Source organism: Leptodactylus fuscus, chromosome 1, assembly GCF_031893055.1.
Source record: "Leptodactylus fuscus isolate aLepFus1 chromosome 1, aLepFus1.hap2, whole genome shotgun sequence".
NCBI classification, from domain to species: domain Eukaryota; kingdom Metazoa; phylum Chordata; class Amphibia; order Anura; family Leptodactylidae; genus Leptodactylus; species Leptodactylus fuscus.
The window spans coordinates 338,396,635-338,420,514 of record NC_134265.1 but is presented as its reverse complement, the minus strand read 5'-3'; the positions used below and the strand labels follow the sequence as shown (position 1 = coordinate 338,420,514).

At 41.7% G+C, this 23,880-nt stretch overlaps 1 protein-coding gene across 3 annotated transcripts in view; it reads left to right on the top strand.

Moving 5' to 3' along the window:
• Window positions 1–23,880, top strand: part of RBM47 (RNA binding motif protein 47) — a 112,085-nt gene that overhangs the window by 49,511 nt on the left and 38,694 nt on the right. The gene's annotated exons all lie outside the window — the stretch shown is intronic.

Sequence of the window (23,880 nt, the reverse complement as noted above, 5' to 3'; positions counted from 1 at the left end):
TTTCAAGATCATTTCTTAAGTTTTTAGTGGACTGACTAATATGTATCTACAAGTAACTCGGGTTAACCTTTAGTTTCTGGCTGTGTTGCTTCTCGGTAATCTTAGTTACATTCTCTTCTTTTCACCCTGGAATGTATGTCCTGAACTTTGATAAATTTAGTTAAGAATTTGGAGGGGACCGCGCACCTCTTGGTGTTATTTAACTACTTGTGGCCTGTCCTTGTGTAAGTTTACTGACTCGTCATTCTAGGTGTAGAGACGTCGCCTTTGACAGAGTACAATGCAGCGTTCCTTCATTGGCCAGTCTTTAGTTTTCTTTACTGCTGGGCACACCTATTCTTTATCGCCTTACAATAGAACCAAAGGTTACAGTGACTAAACTGTTTCTAAAAATTCTTGTATAGTCAAGGAAATAACCTCACCACTTTTGCCTTAAAGGGGTATTCGGGTGACAACAAGTTACCCCCATCTGCAATTGCTGGGATCCCAAGAGATCATACGGATTGTGGTGTTTTTAACCCTTGTTTTAATGGAGTCAAAGGTTAGAAATGCATCTCCACTTATTACAATGGGAACGGCCAGAGATAGGCGAGTGTTGTATGTATTTGTGACCTGCTATTTTATTCAATCTGGGTGCAAAACACCCCATTATGATCACAGGAAGGTCCCAGCCATTGTCTTCCGATCAGCAAGTTACCCCCTATCCTGTGGATAAAGGGTAACTTGCTGTCTCTAGAATATCCCTTTAACACATGGGCTTCACCACTAATAAAATCCATATTTTTCCCAATTCGCTGACAGCTTTTTATGTATGTCTCCATTATTTTAATGGCAGGTAGTAAGTACTCCTTCTAATTCAGATAATACATCCTTGTGGGCAATATTTTCTGTTACAGTCAATAGTAAAAGAGGAAACTCACCTCTAAGGGGAAGTAGTAAGGGAAGATTCCCAGAGATGGAAATATCTCACAAATTGCTCAGTTGACCGGTTTATAAACCAATATAACTCTTCCCATTTAGGATCAGTGAGGACCAAACCATTTTCTGGCTAGTCATTGTGACTATCCAAATGTGCTTATAAAACAACGCTGAAGACATTATGTGCAAAAATCAAATCTGTTTCATATTACAGGAATATATAAGATATCTCTGTGTCTCAGGAGCTCAGCCATGTCCCTGCTCCTCCTGCGATAAGATGTAAGATAACTAGATGGAACAGGAGCCTCCCTGCTGTGCCCTGTCTGCTATAGGTCAAAATCCTACTAATATAAATGTGAAAGTTTGTAGGTTTGGATGTTTGGTCCTCAATCACATAAAAACAGCTGAACGTATTTGCATGAAATTTGCCACATACATAGATAGGAACCCCGATTAAAACATAGGCTACTTTTTATCCCGGTAAATGATGTCACTACACGACCGCATCATCACAGGTTCTTCAGCCATTCTAGGATAGGATCATGCTAGGCAGTGGGAAGAGCTAAATGCTATTTTGTGGGCGGAGCTATATAGGATGAAGTTGGACAGTGTGAAAGATGAAAAAAATGGAGTCTCATGGAAGATCAGGAGACTATAGAACATGCAGGATGTGTGTGAGCAAGAGGAGTATATCGGGTCTAGAGTTTTAGTGAGTACAACAGGGAATGTGTTGTTCTGCCTCTGATGGAGGGAGAACATTGGCACATTTCAGCAACATCTGTTCAGCCCTTTGTAATGCAGAGGCTGCTCAGACAGTCACATAACCAAACCCCTGTAATCACAATTGCCCCATGTAGCAGAGTTTAGTCGGTGGTGTAGCACACCTCTGTAGGCTCTCCATATGCAAACATGTACATACAGCTGGGTATCCTACACATATGCAGCGATGTAGCAGAGCCGAGACGCGGGAGCAGGCTGATCGAACTGTGGCAAATTTCTGCAACATCCGTTCAGCCTTTTCCAGAAGCTGCTCAGACACTGACATAAGAACACCCTTATAAGCCAAATGGCCAGATGTAGCAGAGCTTAAGCAGCGCTGTAGCACAGCTGAGTACGCTCTCCATATGCAGAGATGTACATACAACTGAGTATGCTGCGCATATGCTGCGATGTAGCAGAGCCGAGACGCGGGAGCAGGCGAATCATCTACAACAGCAATTTGCTAAATATAAACGGCTCAGCACCAACACCAACCCGCAGACGAAGTCACAGGCAGATGCTAGTAATATATAAGCCATAACTCTTGGTTAAGCAACACCTCCTCAGTCAGTCTCCAGCTGAAGATGGGGCATATCAGGAGGAGATTTACGCCTTTATTTCTTTGCGTTAGTACCATACAGAAAATTCTGCACAAGGATAATGAGTAAAGGCAGCTGTATTTTTTGTTCACTTTTCCCATTTCTTCCTAGGTTTAGTGTTCCCTTAAAGGTAGGCCATCCTCTAAATTTCACCTCCCAAGCCACTATCAGTACCTCCTAGTTTTGTCTCCTGGTGTCAGCTATTCTGCTGTCCCTATCAACAGAAAAAATAATTTATATATAGGTTTATATATAGGTTTATATATTAGGTTTATATTAGGTTTTTCAAGTCAAGGAGGGACTTTACTTCTTTCATTAACTCTCCAGATCCCAATCTGGTCCCTCCATTGTAATTGACCACTCTCCGCCCTAGTCTGGTGGTGATATGAACCGGGGGGAGGAACCTCAATTACAGAGAAGGGGTGCGGAGAGGTTACATTGGTTCTCCACCCCATTGGCTTAAAGAACCTGATTTGCATACTCATTAAAAGGCAGCAACAGACTGCAATCGTTTGGGGATGACAGGTTCCCTTTAAGGTGAATTTCCACTTTAGCATGTATAAAGAGCAATGATATACAGTATATGTTGTTTTTCCATTTTCTTGTATTGACTTTCCATTGTTCTTAGAACAATTTAGTCAGTCTTTTAGAGTCACACTGCACAATCTGGATTTTCCCAAAGTCTTAGGTTGTAGTGAAGAAGGACAGAGTGGAAAATATGTCTGATGTTTTAGATGAGAAGATTTTTTATATCAAGTGCTGATCAGTACAAAATGTGCCGATCTTATTCACTTCTTCTTCTCCAGCCTATTACACAGGCACGTACAGGAGGAACTATCCCTAAAATGATCCTTCCCCTGGAGTGTATTTTTTATTGTTTGCCATCAGCATAGTCCTTATTACATGGGGTGCCGGTGAATAAACACTCATTTATTAGGTGATCGGTCTCGCAAGGCCTTAAATCATACTTTACAATGTGTACTATAATAGAAGACAGGCCATTGTGAGACAAAAGAAAGGTCAACGTGGGCAGCATTTTGTTATTTAGCAAAGCATGACCACAAAACTTCGTCTGCTGACCCTTTCAATTTTCTGTATTGTAGTTTCATTCATGCGATCCTCATAGGACGATCGGGCAAGATGTCCAATAACCATATAGAGAAATGTGAGCTGGGAAACAATGCAACCACTGGCCTATTTGTTTTGGTACATTAATAGCGAAACAATGTAGCAAAGCAGTCTATGCTGTTTCCAGAATTCAAAAGTTATAGGATATTAATGTGCTACAGTGTTTTCATAACCGTCATTCATTTCTATCAGAGATATTGAAACAGTGTAGCATATCCAGTTCAACTTTTTCCGTAATCCTGGTAACCTCTGTCTGTGACAAATGGACAGATATAACCATCTTAGTCATAAAGGGTTGAGAAATGAATACTCCTTTAAAGGGCTTATTCAGACAACCGCAATATACAGACATTTGATGTGTACTGTCTTTGTCCATCAAAACGGGCATAGATAGTGCCATGTGAATACACCCATTGAAATTCGTGGCCATGAGAACGTTTCAAATATGGCTGTTGCGTGGCCATGGTTCACTTCTATGTGAATAATGGCCATCCATGCACTTGCACAGACAGACCCGTCATTTCTCACAGACTTAGGGCAATGTGTGTAAGGCCTAGTTGTTGTTTCAGGTGACTTTGCAGAATAAGATGTCACTTGTGTAATGACAGCCATAGCAGTAGTGAGTAGTGAGGGGAGATAAAACACTTACTAGAAGCAGCATTGTCTATATGTGTGTCTGCTTGTCTCTCTGCAGCTCTCTCCTCCACTCCCAACTCTTTATGTCAGACAGGTCCAGCAGAGTAACCGAGGATTCAATGGGGGTACTCAGGTTCTAACACAGTGATGGTCCAGTTGAAAACATAAAAAGGAACTGTGGTCTATTTCCTAGGGGTCCTAAAGTGAGCATTGATTTCTTGGGTCAGCAACAATAATACGACCTCTCTCAGTAAACTAGTAATCCCTCTGATCTCTACCTGGTTAAGCCAGATTTTATCAGTGATCTGAGAGTGAATGGAGAGTCTGAAGTGGAGCAAAAGACATTTTTAACAATACCAACACAGAGAAAGCTAAAGCAGTCCATACACATTAGATGTATGTTGATCAAATCTGTTAATTTTATCAAGTTTGATGGATCATGTAATATTAATAGGAAGCAACTTCTCATCTCTCCTTTGATTTGTCGAGAAGGATTGAGCCGTTGGATTTCAGCTGTCCAATCCTTTTGCTCACATTTTCCTATTTATTAGATAGGCACTGCTTAGAAGAGCTAGATGTGCATGTACATAAGGAAGCTGTTGTGTATTATACAGGCTACTATATAAGTCAAAGGGCTGTCTGTATAATGCAGGACATGGACTCGTCTCCAGAGCATGAACCACGCCATAGCTGTTATCCACATTGTCCAAGAGATGAGGATTCTGAAATTAGAACCCCACTGTATTATTGTGGAATATGATAGTGTATTTTTGTGCCTGGACAACCCCTATAAGGTCACATGTTGGTGTAGTCCTTGTAGTCTAATGTAGGTCATATGTGCTTTGACTATACACTGTATTTACCATATGGCAAACATTCTGAGTTCTATTACAAGTTTATTTCCTTCTCTTGTATGTAACGTCCTCTAACACTAGAGTAAATGCAACAATAAAACAAACATGGTGAACGTTCTCACAGGCTGAATCTTTACCACCTTGAAGGTTCTGTGTGACTGTTCGTGAATATTATTTTTCATCCTTCATACAATGTTTGCACTGAGGGTGGAACACAGGGGTTGTTTAGTGTCTGGTGAAACATTTACTAGAAGCAATCGACCGTGAGTTTGAAGGGCATTCCATTACCAGGCCTGCTCTCTGAAGTAACAGGGTGAGAGGGACAGTCGTGTCAGAAAATACAGGCTGAAAGGCAGAAAAACTAGGAAAGACACGCAGCTAGTACAACGTGTTCCATGACATTATTGTGTGGATGTTCTGGCGGCATTGTCTTTGTGTGCCCTTTAATGTCATGCAAGTGTATACAACATTGGCATTGTGTCATGATAACTTTTTTCTAGCAGTATATCAGGGTAGCGGGGTGCGTTGTCTCTAAATTGTCGACATCTGTCTTGATCTAGAGGGCAGACGGTTCCTGGGCTATGTATCACCAAGTCCTTGGTCTACAAGGACCACATCAAGGCTTTATACCACAGTTCTTCACTTCATACTGTCAAAATGTATTTTACATACATGTACATACTGTATAATAATAATAATAATAATAATAATAAATTTTATTTATATAATGCCAACATATTCCGCAGCGCTGTACAATTTGTAGGGTTCAAATACAGACAGACAGATACATAACAAAGAACGTCATTTCACACAATGGGACTGAGGGCCCTGCTCACAAGAGCTTACAATCTATGAGGTAGAGGGGGTGACACAAGAGGTAGCAGGGGCGGCATTGCTTATACAGTGGTCAGACACTTTTGTAATAGAGGTGACTGTCATTACACAAACATAAAACTGTATGAGCCGTCACCAGTCGTGTCCTGTAACATGTGGATGGAGCTTGGACCTATAAAGTTATCCTGAAAACACATCATATCATGTGGGGTAATGTGGGAGCAGGGACAGAGGAAGGTTAAATTTTGGGGATGCTAATTATAGTATGGAAGGGTTTACGTTAGAAATTGTGATAGGCTTGTCTGATAAGATGTGTCTTTATTTTGCGTTTGAAACTGTAGAAATTGGGAGTTAATCTGATTGTCCGGGGTAGAGCATTCCAGAGAAGTGGTGCAGCTCGGGAGAAGTCTTGTATACGAGCGTGGGAGGTTCTGATTATAGAGGGTGTAAGTGTTAGGTCATAGTTCAGCAATAATATTAATTCCATTTGGAAATATGTTATCCCCCCCCCCACTCCATTGATTTCACTGAGACTGCTAGAGATAGCTGAAGTCCAGCGCTCAACTATCTCTGGCAATACCGAGTTCTTTTGGAAGAAGGTAAAATGAGCAAGCATAAGGATTTTGGCAACTACGACAAAGGCCATAATGGCATGGTTAGACAAGTGTGTCGGAACATTTCCAAAATTGCAGCTCTTGTAAGATGCCCCTGGTATTGAGTAGTTGCTACCTACTAGGTAAGGAAGCCAGACTGGAATAACAGCTGTCGGCCAAGCAAATGTTTAGTGAATCGCATCTAAAATGGACTTTAAATTCTGCAGTATGGGACAATGCATTGGACTTTCAACTCTTTGTTCATACCTGTGCTTGGGTTTCCATTCTTTGGGTCCACTTGGGGACCTAAAAACGAAAACCCAATTCTCTTAAAAAGTAGTTACCTGCACAAATTTGTGGACCCCATAGATTAGAATGGGGACCGCCGGGTTTCCGCCTGAAAAATGCCGAAATCCTGAATGTAGAGCGAGCACTGGTGTGAATCCAGCCTAAGATAGGCATACACATCCAGATTTTTTTCTGATAAAAATAGATCACACATTTAGTTTTTTCCAAGTTAACCAATCACTAACCACATTCATGGTTGAGTCCTGCTATGCCCATTGTACATTATATAGGTTTCCAGGCATACAGATCTTATCTTCACTTTCCTTGTTTGTGCAATTGCTTCAGTGACTCGGCTGACTGCCACTATATACTCCACTGGCTCTCAAGACAGTTTCACAATCTGATATAAGTTTTCAGTCGATGAAGGTGCAATCATCATATTACATCACTTTGAGTGTATTATTATGCATTGATTATATTATAACGTTGAAAGTGCTGTGAATTTGCTTTATCGCTGGTCACATGCTCTGCGATTGCAGCGGATCTTGGCCCACTATTAAAGAACAGCTGCTATTGACCTGTAAGCACAGTCAGATAGTCAGCGTTCACATGGATATGTTGCTTTTTTCTGCTTTCTGATTGGAGCTTCTGTTGCTGAGAGATTATCTTGATGGTCTCCTAGTGCAATGAGGGCATCACCATTGCTCTCATTACACCAAAGCACTACCTCCCTGCTGTCACTGACTGGGTCAGACAATGTACATGTTAGTCTTAGCAGGGAAGTGGAGAATGATGGAGAAGCTGGGCACTGGGAAGAATAGGTCTTTAGGGCAATGAGAGCAGAAGTGACATCCTCATTGCACCAAGCAGCTCATTAGCATATTAGGAAGAAAAATATTTGTAGCCCCAATATGATTTACATGAGCCACAGTTATCTGACTGCTTATAGTTCAATAAGGACTACTCTGGTGACAGATTCCCTTTAAAGACTAACCATAAACATTAAATCACATTAACACATTAAATCATATCACAGAGCTCAGCTTCTCTCCTCTATCATATAACCCTATATATCACAGAGCTCAGCTTCTCTCCTTCTATCATATAAACCTATATATCACAGAGCTCAGCTTCTCTCCTCTATCATATAACCCTATATATCACAGAGCTCAGCTTCTCTCCTTCTATCATATAAACCTATATATCACAGAGCTCAGCTTCTCTCCTCTATCATATAACCCTATATATCACAGAGCTCAGCTTCTCTCCTTCTATCATATAAACCTATATATCACAGAGCTCAGCTTCTCTCCTCTATCAGATAACCCTATACATTACAGAGCTCAGCTTCTCGCCTCTATCATATAACCCTATATATCACAGAGCTCAGCTTCACTTTTTCTATCATATAAATCTATATATCACCGAGCTCAGCTTCTCTCCTCTATCATATAAACCTATATATCACAGAGCTCAGCTTCTCTCTTCTAATATATAACCCTATATATCACAGAGCTCAGCTTCTCTTTTTCTATCATATAAATCTATATATCACAGAGCTCAGCTTCTCTCCTCTATCATATAAACCTATGTATCACAGAGCTCAGCTTCTCTCCTCTATCATATAAACCTATATATCACAGAGCTCAGCTTCTCTCCTCTATCATATAACCCTATATATCACAGAGCTCCGCTTCTCTCCTCTATCATATAACCCTATATATCACAGAGCTCAGCTTCTCTCCTCTATCATATAACCCTATATATCACAGAGCTCAGCTTCTCTCCTCTATCATATAATCCTATATATCACAGAGCTCCGCTTCTCTCCTCTATCATATAACCCTATATATCACAGAGCTCAGCTTCTCTCCTCTATCATATAACCCTATATATCACAGAGCTCAGCTTCTCTCCTCTATCATATAACCCTATATATCACAGAGCTCAGCTTCTCTTTTTCTATCATATAAACCTATATATCACAGAGCTCAGCTTCTCTCTTCTAATATATAACCCTATATATCACAGAGCTTTGCTTCTCTTCCTCTATCATATAACCCTATATATCACAGAGCTCAGCTTCTCTCCTCTATCATATAATCCTATATATCATAGAGCTCAGCTTCTCTCCTCTATCATATAAACCTATATATCACAGAGCTCAGCTTCTCTCCTCTATCATATAACCCTATATATCACAGAGCTCAGCTTCTCTCCTCTATCATATAACCCTATATATCACAGAGCTCAGCTTCTCTCCATCTATCATATAACCCTATATATCACAGAGCTCAGCTTCTCTCCTCTATCATATAACCCTATATATCACATAGCTCAGCTTCTCTCCTCTATTATATAACCCTATATATCAGCTCAGCTTCCCTCCCTCTATCATATAACCTTATATATCACAGAGCTCAGCCTCTCTCCTCTATCATATAACCCTATATATCACAGAGCTCAGCTTCTCTTCTCTATCATATAACCCTATATATCACAGAGCTCAGCTTCTCTCCCTCTATCATATAACTCTATATATCACAGAGCTCAGCTTCTCTCCTCTATCATATACCCCTATATATCACACAGCTCAGCTTCTCTCCTCTATTATATAACCCTATATATCACAGAGCTCAGCTTCTCTCCTTCTATCATATAACCCTATATATCACAGAGCTCAGCTTCTCTCCTCTATCATATAACCCTATATATCACAGAGCTCAGCTTCTCTCCCTCTATCATATATCCCTATATATCACAGAGCTCAGCTTCTCTCCCTCTATCATATAACCTATATATCACAGAGCTCAGCTTCTCTCCTCTATCATATAACCCTATATATCACAGAGCTCAGCTTCTCTCCTCTATCATATAACCTATATATCACAGAGCTCAGCTTCTCTCCTCTATCATATAACCCTATATATCACAGAGCTCAGCTTCTCTCCTCTATCATATAACCCCATATATCTATACAGGTTCACTATAATTGTCAAATAAATCTCCATATACGACACACACCTATATTGTTACGATTGAATATTACTGAACGGGTGGAAAATCTTTTCCTATATGTATCCTGCCCACATGCAGATTCTGCTGATCATCTCAGACAAATCATCTGTCTGAGTTATTTGCTGACTTTTTCCTGCATTCCTGTTATTGTACACACTGTAACAGTGAAGGGTTAAAGACGTGATGTTGTGAAACCAGCCAGCTTGATACTTTTTTTTGTCTGTATCTCCCACTGAGTAAAATCTTTTTTTTCAAGGCCACGTACATAACATGCTTGCCCTATTGGCCTCCGGGCTAGTTTCAATTCAACAATTCCTGATTTTGGAAACAATGCAGAGAGCCCTGACTGCTTCCCCTTTCTCCAACTGCACACACATTGTCCTCTTGTTTGCATGAGAACAATATAAGAGAAGACCTAAGCGAGCTGCAGACACAGGTATGTCCAGTAGACTGCTCTGTAGGGTTAGGATACCACCCCCTGATCTTATCTGGAGAACCTCACCTGGAATAATAGAAGTCATCTAGGATGCAAAGATTTTATGTTACGGGGAGTATTCTGGCTTGTTACATGGTGAATTTCCTAATACACAGAAGACCGGAGCTCCATATCACACACACATGACTGTCCTAAAGAATTGTCTGCTCAGAAGGCATGGACTACAATGTAGAGTAAGTAGCTTGAATATGGACTGTAGTATTCTAGATTATATACCTGCGCAGTGGTATACAGCATGTACTGCACACCCTACTATAACCATTACATTTATAGCACACTTATGGTGAGCAGACAGTGCCTAGGAGTCATTATGATCTCCCAGGATGCATCGTAGCATGGTCTGTAATCTCATGAGACGTAAATCTAATCCTATTGGGGTATATGCACACTTAGTAGTTGTAGCCAAAAGCATGTGCATATTCCCCACCATAAACTGCTCTGACACCCCCTGTACTGTGTCACTCTCTCCGCCAAAGTTATTATTACCTGGATTCATTCCTGACAAGGTCCTGAAACCAGGAAATAAACGCAAACACACACACATGTACAGTACACACATGTACAGTACACATACACAATACACACATACAGGACACACATACACATACAATAAACACACACACATACAATACACGTACACACACAGGACAAACACACACATACAATACACACACGCACAGGACACACATACAGTACACACACACAATACAGACATACAGGACACACACACACATACAATACACGCACACACACAGGACAAACACATACAATACACACACATACAGTACACACACACAATACACACATACAATACACACACACAGGACACACACATACAATACACGAACACACACAGCAGGACAAACACACACACATACAATACACACATGCACAGGACACACACATACACATACAGTACACACAGGGCCGGCTCCAGGTTTTTATGGGCCCTTGGGCGACAGAGCCTCAGTGGGCCCCCTTGTAAAGGAGGTGGGGGAGTCGAGACACTGTGCGTTGCAGATGAAGCGAGTGACGTCATGCAGGAGTGTGGCGTCACCAACGCCATACCTCCCAATCTTTTTAAAGAGTAGAAAGAGAGGCAAAATGTGCGGCGCGCTCTGCAAATTTAGCTCCACCCACTTTTATGTTGATTCCACCCATTCTCATTCATTATGTGCTCCCACACAGTATAATCCTCCTACAGTCACCTGTAAATTTTCTCATGGCCTGTCATTATTTTGTGTGGGAACTGGCGATACTGTACTGTGTGAGACCTGGACATTAGTTTGTTTGGGATCTGGGGGCAGTATACTTTGTGGGATCAGGGGCAATATATTGTGTGGAACATAGGGGGTACTACACTGTATAAAATCTGGGGGGCAGTATACTGTGTGGTACCTGGGGACATATACCATGTGGGGACACTTAAGGGGCACTACACCAGCACCTCTCTGAGAGGCCTCCCCACTCCCGCCATATTTACAACACCCCTACCCATGTTCATACTTAGTTTCCTGTACTATTGGAGTTGGCTTTACTATTACAATGATCTAGTCTGACAGCCCCCATACATCTACCAATGACCGGGAGAACGTGGATCAAATCAGGTGGCGGGTGCGAGATCCAGTCACCTGAACCAGAGTCTGATCTAGCCCAAGGAACCCTTACTTTCCTGTGGTGGGGAATAGCCCCGCTTCTAGACCTGATTACATTGCACCATGTATACCCATCTCATGTAGTATTGCAGTACTATGACATATTTGCAATTACAGTATTATAGTCAACCTCTGCTTCTCAAAGATCCTGCACTTGGAGGTTAGAGTTCACTCCAAAGAGGAAGAGGTGTGAAACTGCTAGTTTTTATATAGAAGCGAATCTAGAAAACAAGGAAGCTGATTCTTACATCTGTACTAGTAATAAGACCCAATACTTTAGACCCTCACTGAAAGAAATTGAGGTAGCTACAGTATGATCTCCTACCCTAGGATATTAGTGTAGGCCTGCAGGATGATATATAGAATATTTTACTATACAATGTGCATTATTCTGTAAAAATGTCACCTTATGTACAGGTGGTACTGTTAGTAATGATCATTTACAAGTCAGTCTTTCCCATATACAAGAAGGGTTTTTGCCCCCTTAAAACTGAGACTTCACGTTGTGAAAGCATGATGTTATGGACACTGGGACAAAACACGTTGCATTTTACATTACCTGCAAAGTAGATGGGATTCTGCCTAATCCCGTGTACACATTGCAGAAAAAATAGGCAGCGGAAAAGTCAATGGCAATTATACTTGTGGAGATGCTGTATAGGAGCAGAAAATATGCAAAATCGCAATAAAAAAACACAGCAGAAAAAAAGGGACGTGTTTTTGCTGCGTTTTTTTGGCTGCTCTTTACTACATGGGGCCTTAGCTTTAAGGGGTTTTCTAGCACTTGCATAGTGATGACCTATCGAGGGGGTCCCAGGAGTTTGGACCAACATTGATCCCATATTGAGCACCTATCCTAAGCACTCTGCAAGTACAGTACTAGAGCTCCTTCACTTGAATGGGACAGTTCTTGGCACTTTTAGGAGGCATTCACACGGAGTAAAGTGGTGCTGATTGTCCCACGATAACTTGCGGCAGAATCAGCGCTGATAAAAAGACTCCCATTGACTTCAAGGGTTACTTATGCACGTTAAACGGAACCCATTGAAGTTAATGGGAGTCTTTTTATCAGCGCGAGTTATCGTGGCAGAATCAGCAGCACTTTACTCCATGTGAATTTGATTGAACCTTTAAGATACCATCAAGTCAAGCACCATATTGGGGCACCTGTAAAGAGTACTTTAGTAAAATGGCTAAAATGTGAATAAACATATGTGACATTAATATCAAAAACACTTCCTGTAACCTCTCGAACGTTCAATGTGAAGGTCAAGAAGTCCGGGAAATAATCTCTAAAAACTCAGACTACCTACTTGTGATATTGTATATAATATTTAATATATATATATATATATATATATATACTGTATATATATATATATATATATATATATTGATTGATTGATTGAACTAGTTTGATTTATCTCAGAATCATTCCTGAGAACATTTATTGTCCTTTTAATTGATCTCTTCAGTGATCAAAGGTTACATAAGATGACGGGTGCGTCTGAGACAAGCTAGGATCTCGCCCTAGCAAACCTCTTATTGAAGGGCTGGCTGATCACATAAAGCCATAAATCACCTAAACACTGCAGAAAAAAACTGTGATTTGCTTAATACCCTTTACTGAGAATTGGGCCAGTTTTTGGGAACAATCCTTCCTAGGAATTCCTGATAGCCACCAACCATAGAGCAAACCTTCATTGGTCGGCTGATTTCATCTTCTATGCAAGTTGTAAAAGTCCCATTATTTCGGGTACTCTGTCCTGAATCGTCAGCTATAACCAGAATGGAGGGCAACCACAAAGACCGCTTTCCTCTCTAGAGGACCTAGCGAGTCCTTGCATTGATTTATATGGGCGCTGTGTAATTCTGCATTTTCCCTGTTCAATTCCTCAGCGCTGCAGAGGAATTGAACACTTGTGGACAGGTTCACACCACCAAGAAAACACATGAATTGGTTTGACATTTTAACCGGGCCAAAAATTGTCACAGACAACTAAACTAGACAAAAAGGGTAAAATTTCAGGTCAGAATTTTTATTTTCTATGCGGCTTATAGTTTATTTTTCATATTGCCTCCTAGTTTCCCATAAACGCACAACTTGCAAATGATTTTTTTGTTGGCATTAAGTGGATGATCTATGAAAGCTGCAATGTAGATGTGCTAGATATAAGCTTTGCTCCAGCAACCAGTCATGTAATGCAAGAGTGCACAATCCGCTCTCCTGACAGCTACAAATGACAGTGTTCTCTACAAGGGGCTCTGAAGGTCATGAGAAGTACTTTTGGGTTCTGTGTTGCAATTACTTGTCAGCTGATCGGCCATCTGACAAATACTCATTTCCTGTAATCCAGAACTCCAGCCAACAGTTCCCGTGATGTGCTTCTCTAAATACTCAGACTACTGTATAGCTTGTATACGGCTTACACGGTGTATGTATACATGACTCTTCTTTCAGCAATGCAGCACAGGCTGTACAATGCAATGATGTCATGGCGTCACCTGCGTCACGATACTGACGTCTGTCCTGCTAGACTATTGTAGTACAGGGAGTCTACAACTCCCTCCTCTGCAATGATATAAGTGCAGGCATTGCCCTCTTCATAAGTATTCACTGGCATTGCTGGCGTTCTTGTTCATTAGGCAGTGGGCACACAACATGGCAGGCAGAGTGGTAAGTGGGGGAAACTAGTAGGCCTATCCAGTCACAGCTCTGAGGCTTATGAAATTCATTTCTGGCTGGGCCCTTGATATTAGTAACACCCTGATGGGATCCTGGAAATCTCAATGGTAGTGACAGCGTAACATGCAATTCAGTTAGTAAGATCTTAACTAGAGATGAGCGAGTACTGTTCGATCAGCCGATCCGAACAGCACGCTCGCATAGAAATGAATGGACGTAGCTGGCACGCGGGAGGTTAAGCGCGCCGGCTACGTCCAAGCAGAAGTACCAGGTGCATCCATTCATTTCTATGGAGCGTGCTGTTCGGATCGGCTGATCCCAACAGTACTCGCTCATCTCTAATCTTAATCTGTCCCGGGTAAAAGTGAATAGCAAATAAGCCTCACTTGGCACAATATGGTGTATTGGGTCCATAGGTGGACAATGTCCTTCATGTGGGAGTCATAAATCTATGGTAACAGCACTTCTGTGTACGTCACTCACTATATAGCCTGGGGTCATTACTTATACAACTTGTCTCTTTTTAAAAAAATTTAAAAATTGGACATATGATAATATATTTTTTTTCTGTAATAGTGTCAGCAGTGAGTTATATATGGGAAATAACAACTGGCAAATCTATAGAATATACCGTATTGAATATTATTGAATATTGGACCCCACCCATGAAACTGCATATTTGCTCAGTCTAAAATTGGTTTCTAATGACTTTGCTTGTGCAACATCTTTAAAATAGATCCCTAATAAATCTCCATGTTCTATTGTGTAACGTGCCACTGAGCGGAGGATAATGGCAAAATAATTATATAGCTTGTGCTATTACTTGGTTTTTACTTTTTATAGCTCCACATAGTAAAAACTGTTCTGCAACAGAATATCCTGTCTACTGTGGTCAGATGTCTCTGGCCTGAAAATATCTCCGCTTGTAGGGCCACCGTACAGGGAGTCTGTCATCAGAACAGCCCCTATCGAATTATAAGCACAGTCAGATAGCTGGGGTGCATATAAATAACACACTTTTTTCTGGTTCTACTAGGTGACGTAAATGATACAAGTGTCTTGTTATATGGTACTTAGAGATTTGGGCTCCTTAAGGGGCTGAGATGCAACTTCTTCCGCTTTAGGTGTGTATGTAGAGAGACATAACAGCGGCCGTTCTCCACATTTGCAGTCTTCACATTATTCTACTGCTTCATGATTTTCTCTCTGCACATCCTATTCATGTTCCTGTTTTTCCATGTTCTCCACCTCCAGCCCTGACGTCCTGCTTGTCACCTGGCACTTTCCACAGCACTGATTCTGTGTTTGTGCAGGGAGCAGGTACACAGAAAGGGCCCATTGTGATCCATGATTTGTGCATACAGCCTAAGTGGTGTAATATAAACAGATGCAATGATCTACATCGTTTTCTGTTCCCAGATGGCACTGAAATGGAAAGACGTTTTCACAATAAGTCAACGGCTAAGAACTGGGATTGGGAGATTTTTTTAGTCTTGCTTTTTTTTTTTGACAACAGGTGTGTTTTGCACTTCTGAGGGTTAATAGCCTAATGTGGCCTCCATATTCTTTACTGAATGGATAGGTGTGTGTTTGCAACCAGTTTTATTGCTCCTTCATATCTAAAATTTTTGAAAATGTGAAGCACATTTGCAAACAGTCTTGATTTAAACTATCCTATAATTTTTGTACACATCGCCTATGCAGACCTATGTGTCTCCTATGCAGACTTGTGTGTCTCCTATGCAGTTCGTTGTGTTTCCTATGCAGACCTAAGTGCCTCCTATGGAATCCTATATGTCTCCTATGTAGACCTATGTGTCTCCTATGCGGTTCGTTGTGTTTCCTATGCAGACCTATGTGTCTCCTATGAAGACCTATGTGTCTCCTATGAAGACCTATGTGTCTCCTATGCAATTCTATATGTCTCCTATGTAGACCTACTGTACGTGTCTCCTATGCAGTTTGTTGTGTCTCCTATGCAGACCTATGTGTCTCCTATGCAATCCTATATGTCTCCTATGCAGACCTATGTCTCCTATGCAGACCTATGTGTCTCCTATGCAATCCTATATGTCTCCTATGCAGACCTATGTGTCTCCTATGCAATCCTATATGTCTCCTATGCAGACCTATGTCTCCTATGCAGACCTATGTGTCTCCTATGAAGACCTATGTGTCTCCTATGAAGACCTATGTGTCTCCTATGAAGACCTATGTGTCTCCTATGAAGACCTATGTGTCTCCTATGCAATCCTATGTCTCCTATGCAGACCTATGTGTCTCCTATGCAGTTTGTTGTGTCTCCTATGCAGACCTATTTGTCTCCTATGCAGACCTATGTGTCTCCTATGCAGTCCTATGTGCCTCCTATGCAGTCCTGTATGTCTCCTATGCAGTCCCATGTGCCTCATTGGTTACAGACTACAAACAAAGCCTTTGCGTTGGCTAAACCTGTATCACACCCTCTTTTTGCTAACCTGCAGACAAGACAGCTATCTGTTTCTGACCCTATATGTTTATGACCTATCACATGTCCATTCTGCAGACAGCATGCTATAGAGCAGGAGGAGCTGAGCCAGGTGATGTCTCGCTTTGTGGGATACTATTCAGTACAGCCTGTCCAGTTTATCCATCTATATCTGTGTGTTTTCTATGCTTAGTCATTGAGTCATGGGGCGTTCCTATCAGTGATTGACAGTCCTCCTTGTATGACTGTGCATAAATGACAATCACTGATAGGACCGCCCACATGACTACATGAACTGTAGGCTTAAAAAACACATAAAGAAAAATAACACGTCATACTGAATCTTATCCCACAAACAATTCATCAATCTGTTCAGCGCTTCCTTTTCTATTACACGTTGTCTGCAAATTGTACCAAATTTTTCATGTGACAGGTTCCCAAAAAAGTTGTAACTTTACTCTTAACTATATGTGGAGCTTTGCTAGACTGGTAGACATTTTGCATTCGGGCACAGGAGCTTCTGATTTCTTGTACCACAACGTATCAGCCAGTGTTTCTGAAAAACATGTTGATGTGTTACAAGTTAGCACCGAGTCATCTCCTGCCACACAACCGGCAGTGACTGACAGAATCAATTATTAATCTGCTCAGGTACTTTAATGACCAAATTGGGCTATTCATCTTTCCTCATGGTTAGCTGTCATCTCCTGACCTTGTTTTCTCTTGTGCATAATAATAATCTTGGCTCTATCACTATTCTCCATTGATACAGTATAGGTCTACACCTAGTAGAATATGCGGAATCTTAAAACAGAATAATTTATTTTTGTCAATTAACAAAATAGAGAGAGAGAAATCTAAATCCCATAAATATTTGGTGTGACCTTTGTCCTTTGGAGGAGGAGTCCTGGTGGTGATGACTTGTCTTGATCTCATCATCATCCAGTCTGTCTGGGATTACATGAAGAGACAGACGGATTGGAACAAGCCTACATCTACAGAAGATCTGTGCTGAGTTCTCCAAGATTTTTGGAACAAACTCCCTGCCGAGTTCCATCAAAAACTGTTTGCAAGTGTATCTAGAAGAACTGATGGAAGGCACCAAATATTGATGAGAATTAGATTTCTCTTTTTGGGATTCGCCTCAGTTAGTTAATTGACTATAATAAACTAGGGTTAGGGGGATATCGTCACTCCTTGGGGAGAGACCACCATATCTTGCAAAGCATAATAAACTACTAACACGTCCATTTCTGAAAGTATCCTTACCTTGCAGAATTTATTCCAAAGTGCCTAAATGTTTGTACAGAATTGTATATACTTAGAAGTATTTTAGAGAATGAGAGTGTCACACGTATTTTGCACAATATAACTCTCATGTAACTAGTAGTCAGTAAATAGTCGCTGCAGCCAAATAATCATATAAGTAATGGAACACAATGCTGACGTGTCAGGAATGAAAGAAGTTACATGCTTCACATAGCAGTGCGGTATGTGTCTGTCTGCAATGCAGAATAATGTTAATACATATTCATTATAAAGAATAAACCTGAATTATAGTTTATAAAGTTTTGGCTAATATGTTTTTAGTAGGTTACCCTGAAGCCAACTGTACTGAGATCAGTGTAGCAGTATCTATTAAAGGATGCAAAGATCTGGACTTGGTGGAATCTCCGAAAGGTTCTCTTTAATGGGGCCCGACACATTAGACAAGTGTCAGCTGAACCAGATTTTGGTGGTACTGGTTGACCATGTGTATGGAGGAGTCCTGACAGCACATGTTGGATTTCTACATGCCCAACCCTCTAGTTCTCAGGATAGATAACCAACTGCCAATGGTGTCTGGCATCAGCTTAATTCCCTCTCTGCATTTAAAACACATACACACTCGGCCAACATGGGTAGGGTTATCTTTCATAACATAAAAACTGATATTTTTTGTATTATGCCACAAACCTGCAAGTGACTTTACATAGAGTCCATCAATTGCTTCCATGTAGTCTGCCATTAAAAAATATTTTTATTAAGTTGGGTTCTGCCTAATCCTAATATATACCAAAGACACACCCTATACTCCAGCATTAGACCCCTGATACTGGGAGCAGATTACATGTATGAGTGATGGAAAAATATATTCCCCATACATAAGCATGGAAGATGTGTCCTAGAATTATTAATGAATGTAAATCCTGATAGGCGGCTGATCTGAGACTCAGGCCAGGAGGCCTTTATGAATATGAATTATAGTCTTATTGAATTTAATAAATACAATTACGCTGAATAACGCTCCTGTTTTACCTTGTGGACTGAAATAGCATTCACGTGTAGTTCCCTTTATATAAATTGCTATGTCATCTCCACCCATGTACAGATATCAGGAAGTGTTAGATCTTATATGAAAGGTACCGTATATACTCGAGTATAAGCCGACCCGAATATAAGCCGAGGCCCCTAATATTACCACAAAAAACTGGGAAAACTTATTGACTCGAGTATAAGCCGAGGGGGGGGGGGGGGAATGCAGCAGCTACTGGAAAATTTTGAAAATTAAAATGGTTGGAGTTTTTGGGTGCAGTAGTTGCTGGGGAAGGGGAGGGGGTGTTTTGGTTGTCTGTCTGCCCCTTCCCTGAGCTTGAGAACTGTTTTTTTTTCCCCCCCACTTGGAATTCAGCCTGGCTGAATATATAGAGTATCTGCAGTGCTACTATTAACCCCTTCCAGACGGAACAGGAGCACTGCAGATCCCCTATATTCAGTAGACACAGGGATACCTAATGTGTTTTTCTACGTTTGTATGTATTCCAGGGAAAGGAGGGATTTACAACTTTTTTTTATTTTTTTTAAAGCTTCTTTTTTCTCACTATTTTATGGGAGAGTCTATACATTGATATTGCGGCTGGTCATAGACCCCCCCCTCCTAAAAAAAATAATAAAATAAACAATAATAATAATAATTTTTTTTTTGCTGACTCGAGTATAAGCCGAGGGGGGCTTTTTTAGCACAAAAACTGTGCTGAAAACCTCAGTTTATACTCGAGTATATACGATAATTGAAATATTTGGCTGCCAGAAACCAACAAAGCAGACAGAAAGGCCAGAGTGCTTATGGATAAGGTACACTGGATAGACAAATGTATTGGGACACCTACACATGACAACTGGGGGAGTTTTATCGATGTCTCATTGTAGATTCATAAGCACTAATATGGAGATGGCCCCCTTTGTATCTGAGGACTTTTTGAGTGTTTTAGGGACAGTTTTTTCCTCATTCATCCAGTAGAGTATTTGTAATGTTGGATGAGGCTCACAATCTCCATTCTAGTTCATCCCAAAGATGTCTGATAGGATTGAAGTCAGAGCTCTGTTCTTTGACACCAAACTCCCCAACCATGTCTTTATGGACCTTGCATTGTGCATTGTGCATTGGGCACAGTCAAGCTGGAATAGAAAAGAGTCTTTCCGAAAATATTCCCACAAAGTTAGAAGCATACTATTGTCTAAAATTTCTTGCTATCCTAAAATAGTTGACTAGTACTAATGGGCCTTGGCCGATCCCAGAAAAACAACACTATGGCATTATCCCTCCTCCACCAAACCTTACATCTGGAACAATGCCATCAGGCAGGTAATGTTCTCCTGGCATCTGCCAAACCCACACTTGTCCATCAAACTGGCAGATACATAACTGTGATTCCTCAATCCACAGAACACATTTCCACTGCTCCAGAGTAAAGTGTGTGATGTTGTGCTTTACACCACGCCATCTGACATTGAGCTTGCCTACATCTGCTCACCTCTGTTTTATTCACATGGGCCAAATGGTTGCGATGCCTAAGGTGTCATGCACATGACTGTATAAATCTGAGGGCCAATGTTATACCTCGTGGTCTTTAATAATAAAGTGTTGTCAGGAAGGTGCTACAATAGCAATAGACAGCCTGTGCGCCCTGGATATAACCCATAGGACATCCTTGTGCTGCCACATTTAGTCTATTCGATACCCCGGACAGCGAGCCTTTATTCCTAAGGAATATTTTACTACTGCAGTTCAGCATTTTTGTTTACTTAAAGTTATGTGAACATGTCGTGCCCGAGAATGTATTCTTACTAAGTGTCTGAATAATTGTATTACAATCATTATACAAACCACAAAGCCAGAAGCCAGCCATAATTGTAGGAAAGCACCTTATAGTCTGTAAATCTGGATCCAAACGTAAAACGAATACAAAAAAAAAAGAAGAAATCCATCTCACCTCTCTTATGCAAATGTCCACATTTGGTCAAAAAACAATAAAAGAAAAGAAAATGGGCCAGAACTAGTGAATCCCATCCACACATTTGATGGGACTGAGCTGCAAACAGGCTGATGAATGTGGCGTCACAAGGCCTGTGAAGCAGACTGAATGGACTTCTGAACCCCTATAGACCTCTTGGTGACTTAGTTATTAGAGATGAGCGAACACTAAAATGTCCGAGGTTCGATATTCGTTTCGAGTAGCCTCTCAATGTTCGACTACTCGAATCGAATATCGAACCCTATTATACTCTATGGGGGAAAATGCTCGTTTCAGGGGTAGGCAACGTTCGATCAAATTATACTTACCAAGTCCACGAGTGAGGGTCGGGCTGGATCCTCCGAGAAGTCTTCTTCGTGCAGCTTCCCCGCGGCGTCTTGCGGCTCTGAATTCACTCTGCCAGGCATCGGGCCTGGGCAGAGCCGACTGCGCATGTCCGCACTACAAACGGGCATGCGCAGTTGGCTCTGACCAGGCCCGATGCCTGGCAGAGTGAATTCAGAGCCGCAAGACGCCGCGGGGAAGCTGCACGGAGAAGACTTCTAAAGGTAGGAGAAGAACCAGCGTTGATTGGATGACTGTATAGCATTCGGCCAATCAATGCTGGTTCTGCATCGAACTTTTACATTCGAATAGCAAGTAGTACTTGATCGAGTACGAGTATTTAGAATACCGTAGTATTCATTCGAATACCTACTCACTCATCTCTATTAGTTATGATTAAACCCCTTATATTACCATTGTATTAATAATAACAACAGAGACCTAAATGTGGGTAAACGTGGGGTTGGCCCCAGTTTATTGACCAACGTAATTTAACAATCAACCAAAGAACATGAATTGCTAAAACAAAAATAACCAAAAATACACATAAGGCCATGCCCAAATCTATTCCATGTAGATGTTCTTTCTCCTGCCAGATTGCCCCGCTGTGGATCAGCCGGTATGAACAACCTCGATTTCCTCCATCTTTGGGCATTGACTCCCGCCAACAGGGAAGGAACCTGAAAAAAACGAGAAAAAACGAAAAATACCAGGGGAGATAAGATCTATAAAAGGGCCCTGTAAGGTGGGTGTTCCTCACACAGATGCTGAGGGTAAGACACAGGCCTAAGACCCCTCACAGTATTTTATACTCCTCCTCCCCAATTTTTTTGTTTATAAATGTCACCAATTTCAAAACAAAACTGCATCTCCCACGCCCTTTAGTCCATGGCCCTTTCCTTAGGCAGTGCAGGGCCTTGCAGAAGTGTCCTACCCAAGTGCCACAGCTAGAGATGAGCGAACACTAAAATGTTCGAGGTTCGAAATTCGATTCGAACAGCCGCTCAATGTTCGTGTGTTCGAACGGGTTTCGAACCCCATTATAGTCTATGGGGAACAGATACTCGTTAAGGGGGAAACCCAAATCCGTGTCTGGAGGGTCACCAAGTCCACTATGACAACCCAGGAAATGATGCCAACACCTCTGGAATGACACTGGGACAGCAGGGGAAGCATGTCTGGGGGCATCTAACACACCAAAGACCCTCTATTACCCCAACATCACTGCCTAACAACTACACACTTTCCACATTCAAAAAAACCTCTATCAAAGTGGGAAAATACCTGGAAACCTTCTTTACTCCCCAAATGGATGGACACAAACCCCAATTTAAGCTCAACAAACAGTAACAACCACCCCTTTAAATCACGTTCCCCATGACAACCACAAATGGAATAGGCAATGGGAATTCCAAAAGCCCTCACCCTTAACTGTCATTTTGAGTGTGTGTGTGTGTGTGTGTGTGTGTGTGTGATGTGGTAAGACCTTCCAAAATTCACTTTTCTAGCCCTTAACATGAGCCCTTCCAAACAAAGTTACAGGACCTTAAGCTGAGCTACCAGCAGAGATTGAGGCCCTTGGCATGAGTAGAGCCTTGCACCAGCAGTGTTTTTGGCACTTAGGGTGAGTTGAGCCTTGTACCAGCGTGTGTCCCTTAACATCAGGCGGGCCCTAAGTTCTGCGCTTTGCACAAAAGTTCCACATTAACTAGGCTGAATGGTACAAAGATTAGTAGGCCCGAGAACCAGGAACAGGTCTTGCAATGGCTGTCGGATAATGCTTAAAGCACATTGTCCACCAGCCAGGCAGCCTCTACCTCCTCTTACCCAACAGTCTTGTCCTCCTTCCACCCAAAATTCCCAATCTTCCCAGAACAATAACCCCAACTGTCCCTGCTCCCCAGAGCTGTTCTCCCTTCCTTTGACTGTACCGCAACCTGCCCCTCCATTTCGCGATTCCACGGACCTAACAGACGAGTATCTGTGTCCAGATGCTCAAACACTAGAGTCTCCTCCATTCCATCTCCGGTCGATTTGGTGGCGGATGACCAGCAACCCACCCTCATCGACGACGATGAGACGCAGTTGCTGTCAGGGCAGCCAGTTGACATGCGCATTGTGCAGGAGGAGGAGGCGAGACAGGAGTTGGAAGAGGAGGTGGTGGACGACGAGGACACCGACCCCACCTGGACAAGGCAGATGTCAAGCTGGGAAAGTAGTGTGGATGTTGAGGCAGGTGCAGCACCAAAAAGGGTAGCTAGAGGCAGAGACATGTCCAGAGACAGAGGTCAGCTGCTTTGCCGAAGCCAGGCCAGACCCGGAATGTCCGA